We start from the raw sequence: 21,095 nt of genomic DNA on the forward strand, positions 1-21,095 counted from the left end.
CTCCCTCGACACTCTGCTGGATCGTGAGTTTGTGGGACGTCACCAAGCCGAACGTGTGTAGATCGCGGAGGTGTCGTACTTTCGGTGCTAGGATCGGTCGATTATGAAGACGTACGACTACATCAACTGTGTTGTCATAACGCTTCTGCTTACAGTCTACGAGGGTACGTAGACAACACTCTCCTCTCTTGTTGCTATGCATCACCATGATCTTGCGTGTGCGTAGGATTTTTTTTGAAATTACTATGTTCCCCAACAGTGGCATCAAAGCTTGGTTTATGCGTAGATGTTATATGCACGAGTAGAACACAAGTGAGTTGTGGGCGATAATAGTCATACTGCTTACTAGCATGTCATACTTTGATTCGGCGGTATTGTTGGATGAAGCGGCGCGGACCGACATTACGCGTACGCTTACGCGAGACTGGTTCTACCGACGTGCTTCGCACACAGGTGGCTGGCGGGTGTCAGTTTCTCCAACTTTAGTTGAATCGAGTGTGGCTACGCCCGGTCCTTGTTGAAGGTTAAAACAACACATACTTGACGAAAAATCGTTGTGGTTTTGATGCGTAGGTTAGAACGGTTCTTGCTCAGTCCGTAGCAGCCACGTAAAACTTGCAACAACAAAGTAGAGGACGTCTAACTTGTTTTTGCAGGGCATGTTGTGATGTGATATGGTCAAGACATGATGCTAAATTTTATTGTATGAGATGATCATGTTTTGTAACAGAGTTATCGGCAACTGGCAGGAGCCATATGGTTGTCGCTTTATTGTATGAAATGCAATCGCCATGTAATTGCTTTACTTTATCACTAAGCGGTAGCGATAGTCGTAGAAGCAATAGTTGGCGAGACGACAGCGATGCTACGATGGAGATCAAGGTGTCGCGCCGGTGGTGATGGTGATCATGACGGTGCTTTGGAGATAGAGATCAAAGGCACAAGATGATGATGGCCATATCATATCACTTATATTGATTGCATGTGATGTTTATCCTTTATGCATCTTATTTTGCTTAGTTCGACGGTAGCATTATAAGATGATCTCTCACTAAATTTCAAGGTATAAGTGTTCTCCCTGAGTATGCACCATTGCAAAAGTTCATCGTGCCGAGACACCACATGATGATCGGGTGTGATAAGCTCTACGTTCACATACAACGGATGCAAGCCAGTTTTGCACACGCAGAATACTCGGGTTAAACTTGACAAGCCTAGCATATGGAGATATGGCCTCGGAACACTGAGACCGAAAGGTCGAGCGTGAATCATATAGTAGATATGATCAACATAGTGATGTTCATCATCGAAAACTACTCCATCTCACGTGATGATCGGATGTGGTTTAGTTGATTTGGATCACATGATCACTTAGATGATTAGAGGGATGTCTATCTAAGTGGGAGTTCTTAAGTAATTTGATTAATTGAACTTTAATTTATCTTGAACTTAGTCCTGCAGTATTTGCATAACTATGTTGTAGATCAATAGCTCGCGATGTAGCTCCCGGTTTTTTGATATGTTCCTAGAGAAAAACTATGTTGAAAGATGAGAGTAGCAATGATGCGGACTAGGTCCGTGATCTGAGGATTATCCTCATTGCTGCACAGAAAAATTATGTCCTTGATGCACCGCTAGGTGATAGACCTATTGCAGGAGCAGATGCAGACGTTGTGAACGTTTGACAAGCTCGGTATGATGACTACTTGATAGTTTAGTGCACCATGCTTTACGGCTTAGAACCGGGACTTAAAAAATGGTTTGAACTCCACAGAGCATATAAGATGTTCCAAGAGTTGAAATTGGTTCCAAGAGTTGAAATTGGTATCTCATACTCATGCCCGTGTCAAGAGGTATGAGACCTCTGACAGTACTTTGCCTACAAGATGGAGGAGAATAGCTCAACGAGTGAGCATGTGCTCAGAATGTCTGAGTACTACAATCACTTGAATCAAGGGGGAGTTAATCTTCCCGATAAGATAGTGATTGACAGAGTTCTCTAGTCACTATCACCAAGTTACTAGAACTTCGTGATGAACTATATTATGCAAGGGATAACGGAAACGATTCCCAAAGCTCTTCGCGATGCTAAAATCGGCGAAGGTAGAAATCAAGAAAAAGCATCAAGTGTTGATGGTTGAGAAGACCACTAGTTTCAAGTAAAAGGGCAAGGGAAAGAAAAGGAACTTCAAGAAGAATGGCAAGCAAGTTGCCACTCCCATGAAGAAGCCCAAAGCTAGACCCAAACCTGAAACTGAGTGCTTCTACTGCAAAGGAAATGGTCACTGGAAGTGGAACTGCCCTAGATACTTGGCGGATAAGAAGGATGGCATAGTGAACAAAGGTATATTGAATATACATGTTATTGATGTGTACTTTACTAGTGTTTATAGCAACGCCTCAGTATTTTATACTGGTTCAGTTGCTAAGAGTAGTAACTCGAAACGGGAGTTGCAAAATAACAGAGACTAGTTAAGGGCAAGGTGATGATGTGTGTTGGAAGTGATTCCAAGGTTGATAAGATCACCATCGCACACTCCCTTTACCTTCGGGATTAGTGTTGAACCTAAAATAAATGTTATTTGGTGTTTGCGTTGATCACGAATATGATTGGATCATGTTTATTGCAATACGGTTATTCATTTAAGTCAAAGAATAATTGTTGTTCTATTTACATGAATAAAACCTTCTATGGTCATACACTCAATATAAATGGTTTATTGAATCTCGATTGTAGTGATACACATATTCATAATATTGAAGCCAAAAGTTGCAAAGTTAATAATGATAGTGCAACTTATTTGTGGCACTGCCGTTTAGGTCATATTGGTGTAAAGTGCATGAAGAAACTCCATACTGATGGGCTTTAGGAATCACTTGATTATGAATCACTTGATGCTTGCGATCCATGCCTCATGGGCAAAATGACTAAGACTCCGTTCTCCGGAACAATGGAGCGAGCAACTGACTTATTGGAAATAATACATACTGATGTATGCGGTCCGATGAGTATTGGGGCTCACGGCGGGTATCGTTATTTTCGGACCTTCACAGATGATTTGAGCAGATATGGGTATATCTACTTGATGAAACATAAGTCTGAAACATTTGAAAAGTTCAAAGAATTTCAGAGTGAAGTGGAAAATCATCGTAACAAGAAAATAAAGTTTCTACGATCTGATCGCAGAAACGAATATTTGAGTTACGAGTTTGGTCTTCAATTAAAACAATGTGGAATAGTTTCACAAATTCATGCCACCTGGAACACCACAACATCATGGTGTGTCCAAACGTCATAACCGTACTTTATTGGATATAGTGCAATCTATGATGTCTCTTACCGATTTACCACTATCGTTTTGGGGTTATGCATTAGAGATAGCTACATTCACGTTAAATAGGGCACCGTCTAATCCGTTGAGACGACACCGTATGAACTATTGTTTGGCTAGAAACCTAAGCTGTCGTTTCTTAAAGTTTGGGATTGCGATGCTTATAGCATCTCCAGCCGTTGCCCCCCCCCCCCCGAGGCGCATAAAAATCGCCCCCTGGGGGCGAGCCGGCGCTAAATCCGCGCTGGGGGCGGTTTTGCGCCCAGCTGTCGCCCCCAGGCGCCGAAATTGGCCCACTTTTCGGTCCACTTTCGGCGAATAAAGGGCCCATATGGGCGAGAATAGGCCCATATTCGGTGTGGTTCGCCGTGGCTCGGCTTTGAATTATGAACATTTAAATATTTTTTATCACATATTTCATTACAGAAAAATCAAATACTTCAACAAAATAGTACAACAACAAATAGTTCAATACAAATTATATAGTTCAACAAATAAAAATGCATATTTCATCACACGTCGCGCCCGGCGTCGCCCTTGAGCCTCCATAGATGCTCCACCAGATCATGCTGCAGCTGATGATGCACCTGTGGGTCTCGGATCTCCTGACGCATACTGAGGTAGGCAGTCCAGGTTGCCGGTAGCTGGTGATCAACTTCGGCTAGAGGGCCTTGCCTGTAGTATGGTTCAGTGTCAAACAGGGGGTCTTCTTGCTCGCTTTCGATGATCATGTTGTGCAAGATGACACAACAAGTCATGATCTCCCACATTTGATCTTTCGACTAGGTCTGAGCGGGGTATCGGACAACAGCAAATCGAGATTGGAGCACACCAAATGCCCGCTCGACATCCTTCCTGCAAGCCTCCTGAATCTTCACAAACCAGGCTTTCTTGCCTCCTGCCACAGGGTTTGAGATGGTCTTCACAAATGTCGACCATCTCGGATAGATGCCATCAGCTAGATAGTACCCCTTGTTGTAATGCCGCCCACTGATGTCGAAGTTCATCGGAGGAGAATGACCTTCAACAAGCTTGGCAAAGACAGGAGAACACTGCATCACGTTGATGTCATTGTGAGTTCCTGGCATACAAAAGAAGGAGTGCCAAATCCAGAGGTCCTGTGTGGCCACCACCTGAAGTACCACACTGCAACCCCCTTTGGCGCCTTTGTACATCCCCTGCCAAGCAAATGGGCAATTCTTCCATTTCCAATGCATACAGTCAATGCTTCCAAGCATCCCAGGAAATCCACTTGCTGCATTCTGTGCTAGGATCTGAGTAGTGTCTTCCGCATTGGGTGTTCTCAAGTATTGCGGTCCAAACACTGCCACCACTGCCCAACAGAACTTGTAGAAACACTCTATGCTGGTGGACTCGGCCATGCGCCCATAGTCGTCGAGTGAATCACCGGGAGCTCCGTATGCAAGCATCCTCATCGCTGTCGTGCACTTCTGGATCGAGGTGAATCCAAGTTTGCCGGTGCAATCCATCTTGCACTTGAAGTAGTTGTCGAACTCCCGGATGGAATTCACAATCCTGAGGAAGAGCTTTCGGCTCATCCGATAATGGCGCCAAATTGTTTTCTCGCCGTGAAGTGGAGCATCGGCGAAGTAGTCGGAGTAGAGCATACAGTAGCCTTCGAGACGATGCCGGTTCTTTTCTTTCACCCGCCCCGGCGCCGAGCCACCTCGCTGCGGCTTTTCATTGCTCGCCAGCAGCTGGGCGAGGGTGGCGAGCACCATGAGATGTTCTTCTTCCTGGACGTCGGCCTCGGCTTCCTCCTCCAGCAGCGCGGCGAGCGCTTCCTTGTCATTCCTCCATCGCTGAGGCAGGCAAATCACCGAACACATTGCGCCCGGTGGGCGTGTACCCGCCGTGAAACGCCCAGCTGCTGTTGGAGGGACTGCCGCGACGAACCTCTGCTATTTTTCCGGCGGGGAATGGCTATCTAGCGGTGAAGGGCGACGGACGGTGCCGGGATATAGCTAGTGGCGGCCGAGGGCGCGGGGGGCGGGAGGCGAGTCGGGGAAGGAAATCTTGACTTTTCACCTGACGGTGTGGGTCAGCCGCGCTTTTCCCTTGCGCCGAAGCCCCCAATGGCCCCCCAGTGCGCCGGGTTCGGCCTGTGACCGCCGGGTGGAAAAAAGGGCCGAACCGGCGCTTTTCGGCATCCTGGGGGCGCGACTGGGGCGTTTTTTTGGCGCCGGCGCCGAAAGGTGGCCTAGGGGCCTGTTGGGGGCGCGACTGGAGATGCTCTTATGTGAAAAAAGTTTCAGCTTGATAAGCTCAAACCCAAATCGAAGAAGTGCGTCTTCATAGGATACCCAAAAGTAACTGTTGGGTACACCTTCTATCAAAGATCCGAAGGCAAGATATTTTTTCTAAGAATGGATCCTTTCTAGTGAAGGAGTTTCTCTCGAAAGAAGTGAGTGGGAGGAAAGTAGAACTTGATGAGGTAACTGTACCTGCTCCCTTATTGGAAAGTAGTTCATCACAGAAATCTGTTCCTGTGACTCCTACACCAATTAGTGAGGAAGCTAATGATGATGATCATGTAACTTCAGATCAAGTTACTACCGAACCTCGTAGGTCAACCAGAAAAAGATCCGCACCAGAGTGGTACGGTAATCCTGTTCTGGAGGTCATGTTACTTGACCATGACGAACCTACGAATTATGAGGAAGCCATGATGAGCCCAGATTTCGAAAATGGCTTGAGGCCATGAAATCTGAGATGGAATCCATGTATGAGAACAAAGTGTGGACTGTGGTTGACTTTCCCGATGATCGGCAAGCCATCGAGAATAAATGGATCTTCAAGAAGAAGACAGACGCTGACGGTAATGTTACTGCCTACAAAGCTCGACTTGTTGCGAAAGGTTTTCGACAAGTTCAAGGTGTTGTCTACGATGAGATTTTCTCACTCATAGCGATCCTTAAAGTCTGTCCGAATCATGTTAGCAATTGCCACATTTTATGAAATCTGGCAAATGGATGTCAAAACTACATTCCTTAATGGATTTCTTAAAGAAGAGTTGTATATGATGCAACAAGAAGGTTTTTTCAATCCTAAAGGTGCTAACAAAGTGTGCAAACTCCAGCGATCCATATATGGACTGGTGCAAGCATCTCGGAGTTGGAATATACGTTTTGATGAGTTGATCAAAGCATATAGTTTTATACAGACTTGCGGTGAAGCCTGTATTTACAAGAAAGTGGGTGGGAGCACTACAGACTTTCTGACAAGTATATGTGAATGACATATTATTGATCGGAAATGATGTAGAATTTTTTTTGGAAAGCATAAAGGAGTGTTTGAAATGAGTTTTTCAAAAGACCTCGGTAAAGCTGCTTACATATTGAGCATCAAGATCTATAGAGATAGATCAAGACGCTTGATAAGTTTTTTCAATGAGTACATACCTTGACAAGTTTTTGAAGTAGTTCAAAATGGAATAGTCAAAGAAAGAGTTCTTGCCTGTATTGCAAGGTGTGAAGTTGAGTAAGACTCAAAGCTCGACCACAACAGAAGATAGAGAGAGAATGAAAGTCATTCCCTATGCCTCAGCCATAGGTTCTATGAAGTATGTTATGCTGTGTACCAGACCTATTGTGTACCTCACCAAGAGTTTGGCAAGAGGGTACAATAGTGATCCAGGAGTGGATCACTGGACATCGATCAAAATTGTCCTTGGTGGAATAAGGATATGTTTCTCGGTTATGGAGGTGACAAAAATTTCGTCGTAAAGAGTTACGTCGATGCAAGCTTTGACACCGATCTGGATGACACTGAGTCTCAATCTGGATACATATTGAAAGTGGGAGCAATTAGCTAGAGTAGCTCCGTGCAGAGCAGTGTAGACATAGAAAATTTGCAAAATACGACTCTGAATGTGGTAGAACCATTGACTAAATTTCTCTCACAAGCAAAACATGATCACTCTTTGAGTATTAATTACATAGCGACGTGAACTAGATTATTGACTCTAGTAAACCCTTTGGCTATTAGTCACATGGAGTAAACACATAAATATGTGGACTATTGGTGTTGAATCACATGACGATGTGAACTAGATTATTGACTCTAATGCAAGTGGGAGACTGAAGGAAATATGCCCTAGAGGCAATAATAAAGTTATTATTTATTTCCTTATTTCATGATAAATGTTTATTATTCATGCTAGAATTGTATTAACCGGAAACTTAGTACATGTGTGAATACATAGACAAACAGAGTGTCACTAGTATGCCTCTACTTGACTAGCTCGTTGAATCAAAGATGGTTAAGTTTCCTAGCCATAGACATGAGTTGTCATTTGATTAACAGGATCACATCATTAGAGAATGATGTGATTGACTTGACCCATTCCGTTAGCTTAGCACTTGATCGTTTAGTATGTTGCTATTGCTTTCTTCATGACTTATACAGGTTCCTATGACTATGAGATTATGCAACTCCTGAATACCGGAGGAACACTTTGTGTGATACCAAACGTCACAACATAACTGGGTGATTATAAAGGTGCTCTACAGGTGTCTCCGATGGTGTTTGTTGAGTTGCCATAGATCGAGATTAGGATTTGTCACTCCGATTGTCGGAGAGGTATCTCTGGGCCCTCTCGGTACTGCACATCACTATAAGCCTTGCAAGCAATGTAACTAATGAGTTAGTTGCGGGATGATGTATTACGGAACGAGTAAAGAGACTTGCCGGTAACGAGATTGAACTAGGTATTGAGATACCAACGATCGAATCTCGGGCAAGTAACATACCGATGACAAAGGGAACAACGTACGTTGTTATGCGGTTTGACCGATAAAGATCTTCGCAGAATATGTGGGAGCCAATATGAACATCCAGGTTCCGCTATTGGTTATTGACCGGAGACGTGTCTCAGTCATGTCTACATAGTTCTCGAACCCGTAGGGTCCGCACGCTTAACGTTCGGTGACGATCGGTATTATGAGTTTATGTGTATTGATGTACCGAAGGTAGTTCGGAGTCCCGGATATGATCACAGACATGACGAGGAGTCTCGAAATGGTCGAGACATAAAGGTTGATATATTGGACGGCTATATTCGGACACCGGAAGTGTTCCGGGTGGTTTCGAGGAAAACCGGAGTGCCGGAGGATTACCGGAACCCCCTCGGGGAAAGTTGGGCCTACATGGGCCATAGGGAAGAGGGGAGGCAGCCCACAAGGGGCAGCCGCGCCCCCTCCCTATAGGGAGTCCGAATTGGACTAGGGAGGGGGGCGCCCCCCCCTTGCCTTCTCCTCTTCCTCTCCCTTCCCTCTTTCCCCTTCTCCTCCTAGTTGGACTAGGAAAGGGGGAGTCCTACTCCTACTAGGAGGAGGACTCCTCCCCTCCTTGGCGCTCCCTAGTGCCGAGCGGCCTCCCCCTTTGCTCCTTTATATACGGGGGCAGGGGCACCCTAGAAGACACAACAGACATTGATCTTAGCCGTGTGCGGTGCCCCCCTCCACCATAATCCACCTCGGTCATATCGTTGCAGTGCTTAGGCGAAGCCCTGCGCCGGTAGCTTCATCATCATCATCATCACGCCGTCGTGCTGACGAAGCTCTCCCTCGACACTCTGCTGGATCGTGAGTTCATGGGACGTCACCGAGCCGAACGTGTGCAGATCGCGGAGGTGTCGTACTTTCGGTGCTAGGATCGGTCGATCATGAAGACGTACGACTACATCAACCGCATTGTCATAACGCTTCCGCTTACGGTCTACGAGGGTACATAGACAACACTCTCCCCTCTCGTTGCTATGCATCACCATGATCTTGCGTGTGCGTAGGAATTTTTTTGAAATTACTAAGTTGCCCAACATATAGTATGGCACACCAAGCATCGTCGTCCCCTTTGTTGGAGGAGGGGGAGGACATGATGCCTGGCTTTGAAAACTCTGGCAGAAAACAACTCAAAACAAAAACAGGAGATATTGTCGTGGTATGGTGGTCAAAACCTTCGGGAGATTATATAATGAATTTTGCCCGACCAAAATAAGTATTGTGCAAGAAAACAGTGTCCGGAGGGCACACGAGGTGGCGGCAAGGGTGGGGACGCGCCCTCCTGCCTTCCCGCTTCCTCGTGCACTCTTTGGACTGCTTTTAATTTTCCTAATTTTTTAAATATTCCAAAACGGAGAAAGTTGACATTGGAAACATTTTGGAGTCGGTTTACTTACCGTACCACATATCTATTCCTTTTCGGGATCTGAAACATTCTAGAAAGTACCCCATATGTACTCCTCCGATGTTATGGTATTAATTATATTGGTCTCAACATTTATGGGAGTACCTGAGATATAATGTTTGATTCTTTGACCGTTTACCACCTTCGGATTTGGGCGTTCGGCGTTGTTGATCCTGATGCCACCGGAACGGTAAACCTCCTCGATAATGTAAGGACCTTCCCATTTAGAGAGAAGCTTTCCTGCAAAAAATCTTAAACGAGAGTTGTATAGAAAAACGTGATCACCTACATTAAACTCACGCTTTTGTATCCTTTTGTCATACCATCTTTTAACTTTTCTTTGAACAACTTTGTAACATCCCAATTTTCAATTTGGATGTTATACATAGGTCATCATATGCATATCATATTTTATTTACATTTTGGTTGTGATCCTAGAAATCTTAAGCAACTCGAGGACCCAAGGAGAGAGTTGGAGGTTTCACAAATTTTCATTTTTGAGTTTATTCCAAAATTTGAAAAGAGGATCAATTTGGTTTTAATATTTTCCTCTCCAATTATTTCCAATAACAAAAATAAATGAGAGAAGATAAAATGACTTCTTCAACAAGAGGGAAATATTGGAGAAGAAATTTTAAAATCAAATTATTATTTTATTCATGTTTTATTTGCTGTTTTATTTGTACTAGAAAGAAATATGCTTTTTTGAAAATTGCATTTTAGGCCAGAAAAATGTTCTTCTTGTCCTAAATATTAGGTTTGGACGGTGAAAATTATTTCTGGTATTGTTTTTAGAATTTTTTTTATATTTTATTAGGATTTTATTCACGGTGGAATTTGTTTGAAAAAAAATCGGACCGACCGGGACGAAGGCCCAGCCGAGCGCGCCGCCGCCTCTGCCCCGTGTGGACGCCGGACTCCAGTGAGGAGGAGTCCGGGTCGGACTCGCCGGACCCTCGCGCAAGCCGCCGCCCCCCGGCCTTTATAAGCCGGAGCACCGGCCGCCTCCTCCTCACCACCCGACACCGCCAGCCTCAACGCCGCCGCCGTCGCCCGCACCGCGTCGCCACCACCCTGCGACCCCGCCGCCACCAGCCGCCGGAGCCTCGCCACCGCCGGATCTCGCCATTGACCTCACCGCCGGTTTTCTTCGGTTGACCGGTAAAAACTGTTCGGTTTTCTTTCGTTTTTTCGGTATAGATTAGATCGGTTTTTCTTTTATTAGGTTAATTAGCGAACGTTCATCGGTTAGATCGTTTTAACAAACGGTTTTCGTTCGTTAGTTTCTATTAGCGAACGTTCGTTCGTCAGGTTTTTCTCTTAATTTTAATTTTCGGCCAGGGAACTATCCGCGAATACTTTTATCACAGATTAGTCCCTGAACTTCAAACCCTCGTTACTTTTTACTCGTTTGTCCAAATCCGGTGAATCCAACGCCAAAATCTTTGTCTTGTTCCCCTCTTTCTAGTTAATTAACTTGAACATGGTTTTGACAATTTAAAATTTGGTCTCAAGCAGATTTGAATTCGAACTTCTTTTGATCGTAGTTTGAGTTTCGTGACTCCGATTCGATTGATTCTTTTTGCAAATCGAAGCTTTTCACTTGAACTTTCAGTTTAGATCTTTTCTCTTGAGTTTTACCTTTGCATCCTATTCTTTAGTGCTTATGTATGCTATTGTTTGTTCACGATAGAGTTCCCGAAGTGCGAGGCTTGCTACTACGAATCCCTATGGTTTTCAGATCGTCAGCAAGGCAAGTAACACTTCGATCATATCTCTTATTACCCAGTTTTAATGCATTAGTTTCAATCCTCAAACACTGCATGGTTAGGACTTGATAACATGTGGGTATTGGGAAGTAGTTGATGAGGTAGTACCTATTGTCTTTTATTTCAAACCCTGGGTGTTACTACGTTATGCTAATACTGTTATGCTATGCTCATAGATGTGGATTGGTTTGAGTGTATTCATGAAAGGTGTGAGAGATTTGTTAACTAAGGTTTAACTTAAGGAGGCTACTTTAATACACATCTGGGTGGATTGGTTGGGGCACCCTGGAGCACCCAGTGGTTGTCCGGGCACCTGGCGTAATCCAGTGTTGTCCTAGGATATCCCGGAGTACCCGTGTGATCATCCTATGGTTTGCCACCCAGGCTCAAAGGGATCATAAGATTATTCATGCTAGAAACTTCCCTGTGCAGCCACATGCCATTATGGGCTCTGGCATAGTTGAGTAAGTTGTGGGAATCCTTTCCATGGTGGGCTAGCAGATGTAGGGGATTGTAGGTGTACCGGCCTATCTATCGGTTAAGGGGACCTCTTCGGAAAGACTGTGTCTCGGTCATCCGTTTCTCAAACATCATGTAGTGCGACAAATCCAACGGAGGAGATCGAGTATTGTGGGGAAACGTGCGCAAACCTCTGTAGAGTGTACAAACTAATCATGGTTAGCCATGTCCCCGGTTATGGACATCTTGACTATCTGGTACTTGAATTATTGATTTGATCTCATCACTTTACTTAATTAATTTGTTGGGTTATTACTATTAATTTGGGATTGAGTTGGAGGAACCTTCTCAATGTTTCAACAAACATTGTAGTTAAATAAAATTTATTCCTTTGTAGTAGGGAAAAACTAGCTTTACGCAAATGATAACCATAGAGCCTCCACCAGCCATATATGCATGTAGTGATAGCTGTTATTGTGTTCATTGCTCTATAGTGTTATCTTGCCAGCATATTCCATGTGTTGACCTACACAGTCTGCAACGTATTATGTTGCAGAGTTTTCAGACGAAGAGTAAGGTGCGCTAGGTCGTTGTCATGCATTCAGTTTTACCGTGTAGTTGGATGGACTCTTCTACCTTCAAAGCTTCCGATGTTATCTTATTTAGATGGCCTTCAGCCATATTATTGTAATAAGTTATCTTTTGAGACATCCGATGTAATAAGTGTGTGATTGAACTCTGTTATAAAGTTTCGAGTGCTGTGTGTGTCAGCAATACCGATCCAGGGATGACACTTAAACACAGAGACTTGACCGTCTGAGGTTGGATCGCTATAAGATGGTATCAGAGCACACGCTGACTGTAGGACGCGACCACTAAGATAAGCCATAGGATACTCTTCTCTACTCATTTCTGACTCTTCTCATTTTCTACTCTATAGATGGCGGACCCAAGGAACAAGTTTGCTCAACCAAATGACGACACCCCTTTCGGACGACAATTGAAGGAAGCCACTAAGTACTTGAGCATCGGAATACCAAGCTTCACCGGGACATACACCGCCACTCTACCTGAAGAAGAGCGCTGGATGATTCGAGTTCATGTGTCAGGAAGGACATTTGCACCAGTTACTGAGCCCATAGAGTTTTCCTTTGATGCACCAACCTGGAGTCTAGGAAAGAGCATGGCAGCCCACATCGCCATGGGACGCATCGGAGAGGTATACCACAAGGATCTTAAGGACACCCTCTACCAGATATGTGGACGCCGAGATGAGCAATGGGAGATGATTTGCACCAGGAGGGATAAATCCATTGCAGCCTACATCCAGGAGTTAAACCAACACATTCGTCGTCAGAGAACCAGATGTGCGCCAACATGATAGATATGAAGAAGGTGATGACCAGGAACATGGAGCTAGAAGAGGAACTCAAGTCTACACGCGATGGATATGAAGAGGAAATTGCAGTACTACTGGAGAAGAATGAAGACCTGAAGAAGAAGCTATGAATATTCACGGGAGATCTCGCACCTGAGGAGGACAACCACCCCGAAGACTACATCATAATCGTCGACACCGACTCCGACCCCGATAGTGATGATGATTACGAAGACGGAGCTGGAGCAGATATCATGGAGTCTTCCACCGGTGAAAGTTTCTAGTCGACCACCATATTATCAGTAGTATTTCCCCCATGTATATAGTAATAGTCCGAGTATTTTGTAACGGTAGATTAGGTCGATTGTATGACCTTGTTTGAATTGAGTGGTGTGAAATGAAGGTGTTTGTCTCATGTGCATATGGGTAGTGATTTCTCTTTAGACCTCACTCTATTCTATTCTCACCCCTCTAAACCTATCAGATGCCTCCGAGACGTGACCCCGGATTTGTCTTCCCACCAGAGCTCATTCAGTTTATCCAACAACAGAATGCCTTGATGCAGTTGCTAGTCCAGAACCAAGGCAACAACAACAACAACAATCCACCGCCACCACCTCCAGTTGACAACTTAGCCCATTTTCTGAGGTTGAATCCGCCGGTGTTCTCCAGTAGCACCGAGCCGATTGTTGCTGATGACTGGCTCCGCAGGATTGGAAGGGAGCTGACCACCGCAGGTTACACAGATGCTGAGAAGGTGCGCTTTGCCACACATCAACTAGATGGACCCGCAGCCTCATGGTGGGAGGATTACACAGTCACTTTCCCCATAGCGAATCTCACTTGGGATCAGTTTCAGCAAGCTTTCCGCACAACACATGTCTCAACTGGAGCTATGAGTATGAAGAAGCGTGAGTTTCGCAACTTACGCCAGGGAGATCGTACCGTGGCACAATACGTGGATGAGTTTAGTAAGCTAGCTCGTTATGCTCCAGATGATGTGGCCACAGATGCCGCAAAGCAGGAGAAGTTTATGGAAGGGCTGAATGATGAGCTGAGTATGCAGTTGATGGTGGCAACATTTACCAACTACCAGGAGTTGGTAGATAGGGCTCTTATGATCGAGGGCAAGCAGCAGCAGATAGAGAGCCACAAAAGGAAGTATGGACAAGGGAAGTACAACTCTGGAGCTTAGCAGAAGCCTCGTTTTACCCCGAACTTGGGAGGACATACCCATCATAACCATGGAGGCCACACTCACAATGGAGGAAGCTCACATAACCATAGTGGCCCTAAGAATGGTAATGGCAATGGAAGTTCTAGGAAGAAGCCCAACCCTTTCACCAGAGGACAGGTGAACCACGTTAACGTGGAGGAAGTTGAAGAGCAGCCAGATGCAGTTATCAGTAAGTGTTTGATTAAGTCATTTACTACTACTGTTCTTTTTGATACTGGTGCATCGCATTCATACATATCAAGGGGATTTGTGGATAAGTATAAGTTGCCCACCAAAGCCCTTAAGACACCTATGTTAGTAAGCTCACCAGGAGCGGGGTATATGGCAAGCAGAGGATGTTTTCAGATGCCATTGACCATAGGTAGGCATGTTTTCCCCTCAGACCTAATAATTTTGGAGTCACACGGATTGGATGTGATACTAGGCATGGATTGGCTATCAATGTATGGAGGAAATATCGATTGCGCTAGAAAGTCAATTTTACTCACCACCATAGAGGGTAAAAGGATCAAGTACGTATCTAGGCATGCGCCAAGGAGGACTCGAGTAAATTCACTCACAGGAGTTGTGTAGGAGGAAGTGCCTATAGTGAAGGATTACCCAGATGTATTCCCAGAGGAATTACCAGGCATGCCACCAGCTCGAGACATAGAATTTTTAATAGAGTTGTTGCCAGGCATCGGACCAAAATCGAAGAGACCGTATTGGATGCCCGCAAATGATCTGGAGGAAATCAAGAAGCAGATTAAGGAGTTACTGGAGAAAGGTTACATTCGACCAAGTTCATCACTGTGGGGAGCCCCAATGCTCTTAGTTGAGAAGAAGGATGGATCTTTGAGAATGGTTGTTGATTATCGTGCATTGAATGAAGTGACGATCAAGAACAAGTACCCACTACCGATGATCAATGATTTGTTTGACCAGCTGCAGGGAGCCAAAGTATTCTCCAAGATCGATCTTCGATCAGGATACCACCAGCTGAAGGTCCGAGAACAGGATATACCTAAGACAGCTTTTACCACAAGGTATGGGCTATATGAGTACACGGTCATGTCTTTCGGATTGCCTAACACCCCTGCCTATTTTATGAGTATGATGAATAAGGTGTTCATGGAGTTCTTGGATAAGTTTGTTGTGGTGTTCATTGATGATATAATTGTATACTCGAAGAATGAAGAGGAACACAAGGAACATTTGCGCTTAGTTCTCGAGAAGCTCAGGGAACATCAGCTATACGCCAAGTTCAGCAAATGCGAGTTTTGGTTGAAGGAAGTTGGATTTCTTGGACATGTTATATCAGGAGAAGGTATAGCAATAGACCCTACTAAGGTTCAGTCTGTCACTGAGTGGTTGGCACCCACCTCAGTTGGAGAGATACACAGTTTCTTGGACTCGCAGGATACTATAGGAGATTCATTGAGAATTTTTCCAAGATTGCGAAACCCATGACGGAGTTGTTGGAAAATGACACCAAGTTCAAATGGACCGAAGAGTGTGAGGCCAGTTTTCAGGAGTTGAAGAAACGTTTAGTTACAGCCCTAGTGCTAATTCTTTCGGACATACGCAAGGATTTCCAAGTGTATTACGACGCTTCTCGCTTGGGACTTGGAGGTGTACTTATGCAAGATGGAAGAGTTGTTTCATATGCCTCACGTCAGCTTCGACCTCATGACTTGAATTATGCCACACATGATTTGAAGTTAGCAGTCATAGTGCATGCACTCAAGACCTGGAGACATTTTCTTATTGGAAACCGTTGTGACGTATACACGGATCACAAGAGTTTGAAGTATATCTTCACACAGAAGGAGTTGAATCTCAGGCAAAGGAGATGGTTGGAACTCATAAAGGATTATGATATGAAACTACATTATCATCCAGGAAAGGCCAATGTCGTAGCAGACACTTTGAGTCGCAACAGTTATGTCAATACCCTTGTAACCGAAGGATTACCGCAAGAGTTAGTCGATGATCTCAAGGAACTTCGTTTGGAGGTAGTTCCAAGAGGTTTTGTTGCAGCAATGGAGGTTCAGTCTACATTATTGGGAAAGATTCGAGAAGCCCAGAAGGATGATAAGGAAACTGCTGAGATAAAGGAGAAGATGAGCAAAGGAAAGGCCAAAGGTTTTCGTGAGGATGAGCACGAAACTTTATGGTTTGAGGATCGTATTTATGTGCCCAATGATGCGGGGATCAGGAAGTTAATACTTCAGGAAGCTCATGACTCACCATACTCGAATCACCCCGGAAACACCAATATGTATTTGGATTTGAAGGAACGTTTCTGGCGGACATGTATGAAGAAGGATATTGCTGAGTATGTAGCAATATGTGATGTATGTCAGAGAGTGAAGGCAGAACATCAGAAGCCAGCAGGATTACTTTAGCCTATGGCGATACCAAAATGGAAGTGGGACAAGATTGGGATGGATTTCATCACCGGATTACCCAGGACACGATCAGGATATGACTCCATCTGGGTAGCAGTTGACCGCTTGACCAAAGTGGCCCACTTTATCCCTGTGAAAACCACTTATACGAGCGCGAAGTTGGCCAAAATATATATGACCAGGATCGTATGTCTGTATGGAGTTCCGAGGACCAGCGTATCAGATAGAGGAACACAGTTTACCTCGAAGTTTTGGAATGAGTTGCACCAGACTTTGGGTACTAGGCTAGAGTTCAGTACAGCCTTTCATCTGCAAATAGATGGACAGACCGAGAGAGTCAATCAGATTCTGGAGGACATGTTGAGAGCTTGTGCGCTAGATTATGGATCTAGTTGGGATGATAATTTGCCTTACACAGAGTTCTCATATAATAACAGCTACCAGGCTAGCTTGAAGATGGCCCCTTTCGAAGCTTTGTATGGAAGGAGGTGCAGGACACCATTGATGTGGGATGAAGTAGGAGACCGTCAATTGTTTGGACCAGATTTAATCAAGGAGTCTGAAGAGAAGGTTAAATTGATTCGTGATAGACTTAAGGTAGCTCAGTCCAGGCAGAAGAGTTATGCCGATACTAAACGCAAGGAGGTAGTCTATGAAATTGGAGACAGAGCATATCTTCGTGTGTCACCTCTGCGAGGAGTTAAAAGATTCAGAGTTAAAGGAAAGTTAGCCCTGAGATTTGTAGGACCATATCGAGTTTTGGAACGAATGGGAGAAGTTGCCTACAAGTTGGAGTTACCCGAAGGATTGTCTGGAGTGCATGATGTGTTTCACGTTTCCCAGTTGAAGAAGTGCCATGCTGAGATGGTCGATATTCCTCTGAGAGATACAGTGCCCCTGGAAGCAATTCAGTTGGAGAGTGACCTAACCTACGAGAAGAAACCCGTCAAGATTCTCGAGTTTGCCAGCCGAGTTACACGCAACAAGGTTATCAAGTTTTGCAAAGTTCAGTGGAGCCACCATACCAAGGATGAAGGCACCTGGGAGCGAGAGGAAGACCTATGGAAAGACCACCCACACCTATTTTCTAGCCAACCCGAATCTCGAGGACGAGATTCATCTTAAGGGGGGTAGGTTTGTAACATCCCAATTTTCAATTTGGATGTTATACATAGGTCATCATATGCATATCATATTTTATTTACAAATTTTAAGCAACTCAAGGACCCAAGGAGAGAGTTGGAGGTTTCACAAATTTTCATTTTTGAGTTTATTCCAAAATTTGAAAAGAGAATCAATTTGGTTTTAATATCTTTCTCTCCAATTATTTCCAATAACAAAAATAAATGAGAGAAGGTAAAATGACTTCTTCAACAAGAGGGAAATATTGGAGAAGAAATTTTAAAATCAAATTATTGTCTTATTCGTATTTTATTTGTACTATAAAGAACTATGCATTTTTGAAAATTGCATTTTAGGCCAGAAAAATGTCCATCTTGTCCTAAATATTAGGTTTGGACGGTGAAAATTATTTCTGGTATTTTTTTAGAATATTTTTATATTTTATTAGGATTTTATTCGCGGCGGAATTTGTTTGAAAAAAAGTTTTTTTCGGACCGACCGGGCCGAAGGCCCAGCCGAGCGCGTCGCCGACTCTGCCCCGTGCGGAGGCCGGACTCTGGTGAGGACGAGTCCAGTTCGGACTCGCCGCCCCCTCGCGCAAGCCGCCGCCCCCCGGGCCTTTATAAGCTGAAGCACTCGCCGCCTCCTCCTCACCACCCAACGCCGCCAGCCCCCCCGCCACAGCCGCCGACGCCGCAGTCGCCGCCCGTCGCTGCTGCCGCGTCGCCACCGCCCCGCGACCCGCCGCCGCCAGCCGCCACAGCTGCCGGAGCCCCGCCTCGCCACCGCCGGATCTCGCCGTTGACCTCGCCGCCAGTTTTCTGCGGTTGACCGATAAAAACCGTTCTGTTTTCTTCGGTTTTCTTTCGTTTTTTTCAGTTTAGATTAGATCAGTTTTTCTTTTATTAGGTTAAATAGCGAACGTTCATCGGTTAGATCGTTTTAAAAAACGGTTTTCGTTCGTTTGTTTATGTTAGCGAACGTTCGTTCATTAGGTTTTTCTTTTTATTTTAACTTTTGGCCAGGGACCTATCTACAAATACTTTTATCACAGATTAGTCCGTGAACTTCAAACCCTCGTTACTTTTTACTCGTTTGTCCAAGTCCAGTGAAACCAACGCCAAAATCTTTGTCTTGTTCCCCTCTTTCAGTTAATTAACTTGAAAATGGTTTTGACAATTTAAAATTTGATCTCAAGCAGATTTGAATTCGAACTTCTTTTGATCTTAGTTTGAGTTTCGTGACTCCGATTCGATTGATTCTTTTTGCAAATCGAAGCTTTTCACTTGAACTTTTAGTTTAGTTCTTTTCTCTTGAGTTTTACCTTTGCATCCTATGCTTGAGTGCTTATGTATGCTATAGTTTGTTCACGATAGAGTTCCCGGAGTGCGAGGCTTGCTACTATGAATCCCTAGGGTTTTCAGATCGTCAGCAAAGCAAGTAACACTTTGATCATATCTCTTATTACGCAGTTTTAATGCATTAGTTTCAATCCTCAAACACTGCATGGTTAGGACTTGATAACATGTGGGTATTGGCAAGTAGTTGATGAGGTAGTACCTATTGTCTTTTATTTCAAACCCTGGGTGTTACTACGTTATGCTAATACTGTTATGCTATGCTCATAGACGTGGATTGGTTTGAGTGTATTCATGAAAGGTGTGAGAGATTTGTTAACTAAGGTTTTAACTTAAGGAGGCTACTTTAATACACATCTGGGTGGATTGGTTGGGGCACCCTGGAGCACCCAGTGGTTGTCCAGGCACCTTGAGTAATCCAGTGTTGTCCTAGGATATCCCGGAGTATCCGTGTGATCATCCTATGGTTTGCCACCCAGGCTCAAAGGGATCATAAGATTATTCATGCTAGAAACTTCCGTGTGCAGCCACATACCATTATGGGCTCTGGCATAGTTGAGTAAGTTGTGGGAATCCTTTCCATGATGGGCTAGCAGATGTAGGGGATTGTAGGTGTACCGGCCTATCTATCGGTTAAGGGGACCTCTTCGGAAAGACTGTGTCTCGGTCATCCGTTTCTCAAACATCATGTAGTGCGACAAATCCAACGGAGGAGATCAAGTCTTGTGGGGAAAAGTGCGCAAACCTCTGTAGAGTGTACAAACTAATCATGGTTAGCCGTCTCCCCAGTTATGGACATCTTGAGTATCCGGTACTTGAATTATTGATTTGATCTCATCACTCTACTTAATTAATTTGTTGGGTTATTACTATTAATTTGGGATTGAGTTGGAGGAACCTTCTCAATGTTTCAACAAACATTGTAGTTAAATAAAATTTATTCCTTTGTAGTAGGGAAAAACTAGATTTACGCGAATGATAACCATAGAGCCTCCACCAGCCATATATGCATGTAGTGATAACTGTTATTGTGTTCATTGCTCTATAGTGTTATCTTGCCAGTATATTCCATGTGCTGACCTACACAGGCTGCAACGTATTATGTTGCAAAGTTTTCAGACGAAGAGTAAGGTGCGCTAGGTCGTTGTCATGCACTCAGTTTTGCCGTGAATTTGGATGGACTCTTCTACCTTCGAAGCTTCCGCTGTTATCTTATTTAGATGGCCTTCAGCCATATTATTGTTATAAGTTCTCTTTTGAGACATTCGATGTAATAAGTGTGTGATTGAACTCTGTTATAAAGCCTCGAGTACTGTGTGTGTCAGCAATACCGATCCAGGGATGACACTTAAACATGGAGACTTGATCGTCTGAGGTCGGGTCGGTACAAACTTGGCATTCTCATAGGCTTGGGTTCCCCATTCATCAAGCGAGCTTATGTCAAATAACCTCTTCTCACCGGCAAGTTTGAAATCATATTTGAGCTCTTTGATAGCCCAATAAGCTTTATGCTCTAGTTCAAGAGGTAAGTGACATGCTTTTCCATAAACCATTTTATATGGAGACATACCCATAGGGTTTTTATAGGCAGTTCTATAAGCCCATAATGCATCATCAAGTTTCTTAGACCAATTCTTTCTAGATCTATTAACAGTCTTTTGCAAAATCAATTTAATCTCTCTATTGCTAAACTCTACTTGACCACTAGACTGAGGGTGATATGGAGATGCAATTCTATGGTTGACATCATATTTAGCAAGCATTTTACGGAAAGCACCATGAATAAAATGTGAACCACCATCAGTCATCAAATATCTAGGGACTCCAAACCTCGGAAAAATAA

The sequence above is a fragment of the Triticum aestivum genome, chromosome 7D (genome assembly GCF_018294505.1).
Source record: "Triticum aestivum cultivar Chinese Spring chromosome 7D, IWGSC CS RefSeq v2.1, whole genome shotgun sequence".
NCBI lineage: Eukaryota > Viridiplantae > Streptophyta > Magnoliopsida > Poales > Poaceae > Triticum > Triticum aestivum.